The sequence below is a fragment of the Miscanthus floridulus genome, chromosome 5 (genome assembly GCF_019320115.1).
Source record: "Miscanthus floridulus cultivar M001 chromosome 5, ASM1932011v1, whole genome shotgun sequence".
NCBI classification, from domain to species: Eukaryota; Viridiplantae; Streptophyta; class Magnoliopsida; order Poales; family Poaceae; genus Miscanthus; species Miscanthus floridulus.
This window is the reverse complement of record NC_089584.1, coordinates 115,836,162-115,842,100: the sequence shown is the minus strand read 5'-3', so window position 1 is coordinate 115,842,100 and position 5,939 is coordinate 115,836,162.

The following is a 5,939-nucleotide window of genomic DNA, read 5'->3' as shown; positions in this document are numbered from 1 at the left end:
TAGAGAAGATTTATACTACTTACTATGATGCTTCTGCATGCGCTAAGGATGCAAACTACAGCCAAACTATTAGGATCGCTAGATCCCTTTATTTTCTTTTTTCACTAAAGCTCATCGGTGCTGACCATGGCTTGCACACATCTAGGGGTGTGCAGATTTCTTGTCTTGCAGTGATGTTGAGATTAGTAGTTGGTTTGCGGTCTACTCTCAAGTATGCCTGTGGATTGGAGATTCGCCATGCTTCACTGCTATGAGTAGAGCCTCGGTGTTTTGTTTGATCATAGCCTAGAGAGCTTGTAATTAGGTTAGTTTTACTCCTATTTTTGTACTATGTTGTTGTATGACTTTGTAATCGGCTGAAAAGTGGACGCCCATGATAGCTGGTATTTTAAGTTTTGAAATCCTAGTTCATTTCAGTTGGTATCAAAGCCATACTTGATAGTAGATCGCAAACTTAGAACCAGACGTTAGACTTAAAGCCAACAAATATAGCTGACTACCCCTGTCAAAGAAGCTAATGTTTAGTAGACCCTCCCTACCATACGGTTCCGACTAGCTAGTTGTGTGAATAGGATTTTAATGTTGCTTGAGTGATTGGCTCTTGTTGTTTGTTGTGTTTCTTATGCTTGAGTGTAGCATAGTAAAACTGATTACTGTGTTCTTGTTTGTGACTCCACCTCTAGGTAGCTTAACCGAAGCCTGCCTTACTCTTTTGTTGACCAGATGCTAGTCCTAACAAGGATATCGAGGTTGGAGAAAAAGAAGGCTCAAGCTAAACGAGCAAGACAACCTATCAGTAGTCTCAGCTTGGTGAGTCCGATGGACGTCGACCTTGGTGTGAACCTTCAACACCTAGAGCCAATCACGACTCATCTCACGAGCCTAGACCTAAGACTCTAGAAGCACCCAACTTGATAGCAGCCATAGCACATCAGACTCGTATCCTATAGAAGATTGCCGATGTAGTGGCACCTGACCCATCTCACGAGCCTTTCATCAAGAAGTTCAAGGAGTTCTACAAGTTGAAACCTCCTACCTTTGACCATGCTGACAACCCAATTGAGGTTGATGACTGGTTACATGGAATCAAAGGAAGGCTTGAACTGGTGAAATGCACTGACAAGGAAGGTCTGAACATTATCACCCTATAGCTTAGAGGCATTGCTAACTCATGGTGGGATTGATTTTGTGCTAACCACCCTGACCCACCAAAATTGGTTGGACAGAGTTTGCACAAGCATTCTGCGAGTACCACCTCATGGAAGGAACAATGGAAGCTACCTAGATCCCCACCACAACAAGCCTAGGGACAGCTATACTATCCACCACAGGGAACCATCTATCAATACCCTGTTGAACCTATTCTTGAACCATGTGCTGAGAAGCCTGCCAAGTGCACTAAGAGCAAGAAGAAGAAGAAGAAGAAGGTGATCGTTGTTTGCCACACATGTCACCGGATTGGCCATAAGACCCAAGTTTGTCCTCAGTGTTAACAGTTTGCTCAGCTTGGACTACTTGAAAGTCGCTCTCCACCAACTCGAAGCATGCTTGCCATATCATCTAGAGATCATGGAAGACTTAATCATGTCACAATGAAGAATGCAATGGAAGCCCCTAAAGTTGTGCTTAGAAGTAGTCTTGTTTGGCTCAAGAGCCGCCTATTCCTATGTCACCTCAAAGTTCGTATAGCAACAGTCTCTTCCTACCGAACATCGAGGTAGATCCATGATCACTAGCTCTCCCCTTGGGGATGTCAACTGCACTCTGTTATGCAAATCAGTGAGACTCAAGATGGTAGAGTACATATTTCTATCAGATCTCACAGTCCTAAAGTCCGATGGTGATATTGATGTGATTCTTAGTATGGATTGGTTGACCAAGCACAAGGGTTTGATCTCTTGCTTCCCTCGATCTGTTAGCTTAGAGCACCCTGGAGGTTTTTGTGTGCAGATTGATGCTACACATCGACTAGATGATGCAGAGAAAGCAAAACTTCATGCCTTGACCGAGAAGACATTGCAAGATGTGCTAGTTGTCTATGAGTACCTGGATGTCTTTCCAGATGAATTGCTAGGAATGCCACCTGATCAGAACATTGAGTAAATGATTGACTTAGTCCCTGTAACAGGACCAATTGCCAAGCGTCCATATAGAATGGCAGCCGATGAATTGGCAGAGCTCAAGAAGCAGTTGCAAGAGCTGACTGATAAGGGTTTCATTAGGCCTAGTGCTTCAAACTAGGGATCTCCCGTGCTCTTTGTGAAGAAGAAAGATGGATCTATGTGGATGTGTGTTGACTACCGCAGCTTGAATGTTGTCATGATCAAGAACAAGTATCCGTTGCCTCATATAGATGACTTGCTTGATCAATTGCAAAAGGCAAAGTACTTCTCCAAGATTGACTTGAGATATGGCTACCATCAGATGAAGATTAGGTCTGAAGATGTTGCGAAGACAGCCTTTGTCACCAGATATGGCCAATATGAGTTCATGGTTGTTTCTTTTAGGTTGACCAATGCGCCCACATATTTCATGAACATGATGAACAAGGTCTTCATGGAAGAGTTGGACAAGTTTGTCATGGTTTTCATTGATGACATCTTGATCTACTCAGAGATAGCAGAAGAACATAAGAAGCACCTTAGAATTGTGCTAGAGAAGTTAAGGCAGAATCAGTTTTATGCCAAGTTTGAGAAGTGTAAGTTCTAGCTTGAGAAAGTTACTTTCCTTGGCCATGTGTTGACTGCAGATAGTGTTGCTGTAGATCCATCCAAGATTGAAGCAGTTATAAAGTGGAAGCAACCACAAAATGTCACTGATATAAGGAGTTTTCTTAGATTAGCGGGATATTATCATAGATTCATTGAGAACTCTAAGATTGCTAAGCCAATGACAGAGCTGCTATAGAAGAATGCTCCCTTTGTGTGGAATGAGGCACATGAACAAAGTTTCCAAGAACTCAAGAAGTGACTCACTACCACTCCCATCCTTGCCTTACCCAACATTCACCATAATTCCGTGGTATATTGTGATGCTTCCAAGCAAGGAATAGGATGTGTGCTTATGCAAAATGATAGAGTGATTGCTTATGCATCATGATAGCTAAGAGATCATGAGAAGAACTACCCCACACATGACCTTGAGTTAGCAGCAGTTGTTCACGCTCTTAAGATTTAGAGGCACTACTTGATCAACAAGTGTGATATCTACACCGATCACAAGAGTCTCAAGTATTTCTTCACGCAGAATGAGCTAAACATGAGACAACGCAGATGGTTAGAATTGATCAAGGACTATGATCTAGAGATTCATTTCCATCCTAGAAAAGCCAATGTAATGGTAGATGCCTTGAGTAGAAAGAGCTATTGTAATAGTTTGGTTGCCAAACAGCGATTGCCTGAGTTGCATGAAGAGTTTGAGAAGCTGAGAATTGAAGCTTGTGGTAGTGGTTATCTTCACACACTCCAAGTTACCTATACCCTAGAAGAAAAGATCAGAGAAGCTCAGAAATCATGCAAGGAGATTCAAAAAATCAAGAACCTTATGCAAGAGGAAAAGCTCCAAAACTACAGAATCGATGAGCAAGGCACCTTGTGGTTGAAGATTTGGCTATGTGTCCCACAAGATCAGCAAATTTGAGAATCCATCTTATCAGAGGCACATAACTCTAGGTATTCCATTCACCCTGGTTGCACTAAGATGTATTGAGATCTTCGAGATAGATTCTGGTGGAAGGACATGAAGTCCGATATTGCAGCCTATGTGGCAAGATTCGACATCTGCCAAAGAGTGAAAGCCGAGCATAAGAGGCCCGCAAGTTTGCTTCAGCCCCTAGACATTCCTATGTGGAAATGGGAAGATATTAGCATGGACTTTATAGTCGGCTTGCCTCCCTCTCAGAAAGGGCATGACTCGATATGGGTCATAGTCGATCTCTTGACCAAAGTGGCTCATTTCATCCTGATGAAAATAGCTTACACCACAGATAAGCTTGCAGACTTGTACATTGACAACATCTTACATCTGCATGGAGCTCCCAAGACCATTGTGTCAGATAGAGGGCCTCAGTTCACAGCTAAGTTCTAGAAGAGCTTCCATAAGGCCATGGGTATAACCCAAGATTACAGCACAACTTTCCACCCTCAGACTGATGGTTAGCCTAAGAGAGTGAATCAGATTCTTGAAGACTTGCTTAGAGCTTGTGTTTTGACTTATGGATCTAATTAGGAGAGAAGTCTATCCTTTGCCGAGTTCTCCTACAACAACAGCTATCAAGCTAGCTTGAAGATATCCCCATTTGAAGCCTTGTATGGCAAAAAGTGCACGGCCCCACTCATGTGGTCAAAAGTTGGAGAAAGACAATTCTTTGGACTAGCAGTGATCAAAGATGCTGAAGAGCAAGTTGCTAAGGTCAGAGAGAACCTGAAGATAGCCCTGACCAGACAAAAGAGCTATGTTGATAAAAGAAGAAGAGATCTTAGTTTCAATGTTGGTGACTATGTGTATCTTAAGGTGTCACCTCATAGAGGCATCATGAGGTTTCACGTCAAAGGAAAGCTAGCACCTCGCTTTGTAGCCCCGTACAAGATCGTGAGCAGAATTGGGAAGCTCACCTACAAGTTGGAACTCGCACCTAACCTAGCTGGAATGCATCCCGTGTTCCACGTCTCACAGCTGAGGAAATGCATGAGAGTTCCAAATGAACAAGTCCAGACATAAACTCTCGATCTACAAGACACACTTGAGTATGTTGAGCATCCTGTCAAGATTTTGGATATAGCTGTCCAGGAAACCAGAAGAATGACCATCCCCATGTGCAAGGTTCAATGGAGCAACCACACTAAACAAGAAGCTACCCGGTAGAAGGAAGAAGAACTTTGAAAGCAGCACCCCCACCTCTTCAGCGACTGAGTATCACCTTAATCTCGAGGACAAGATTCTAGTAAGGGGGATGACTGTAACATCCCATGATTCTGTGTAATAGAAAAATCCCAATTTTTAAAATTTTTGCTTGAATGTGTGTTGCATGTAAATCTTGGGTCAAACTTAAGTCAAATGTTTTCCCTTCCCGCCCAAAATTCAAAATTCGAGCTTCAAAACTTTTACAACACACCACTTGTCGTGAAGTTGGCCAGGCCAAGTCAACAATATGACAAGAGGTGTTTGCAAATAAAATATTTTTCAAGAAAAAATAAAACCATGGTTGAATTTGAGCCACACTCGAATTCAACATACAACCCGCACGAATGGTTTATTAGTTCCTAAAATGTAAACCTAACTATCTCCCATCCCCTTCAAATTGAGTTTACAAATAAATTAATGCACCATTTAGTATAAGATGCATGTGTGATTTGGATCTTCTTGTTTGTGCTTGGAGGTAGCCTTGATTCCTGGAATTCCCTAGAGAAACTAGGAAATCTTTCTCCTTTGCCCCATGGCCAACAGGCCCTATCTAGCCCCTTGCTTCGCTAGAGCCCAGCACGCCCTTTTGGCCTCCTTGCCGAAGTGGCCTAGACCAACTCCCTTCTTCCTCCTTCGGCTCAGGTCGGAGCAGGCCTAAGCCACGCCTCATCCTAGCCTAGCGCGAGCACAAGCAGCAGCCAGACTGTGGGGGATATACCCTCTGGTACCCATAAGACAAGACATGGGCCGCACCTCAAAGGTGGCCTAGCCTACAAGATCAAGGCGTGCACTGCAAGAATATATGAAGATGTGATTTTTGTATAATACCAAATATGATATTTTTCTTATAACCCTGCCCCTCCAGAGTATATAAGGAGAAGTAGGGGTCCCCTAGACGAGAGATTGAATCTGATACACAATCAATATAAATTTACAGAGCACAGGATGCAGGGTGTTACGTCAAGCTGACGATCTGAATCAGTATAAATCTTGTGTCTTTTGTCTCTGTTACCATATGTTTCCTAATCACGCGCACC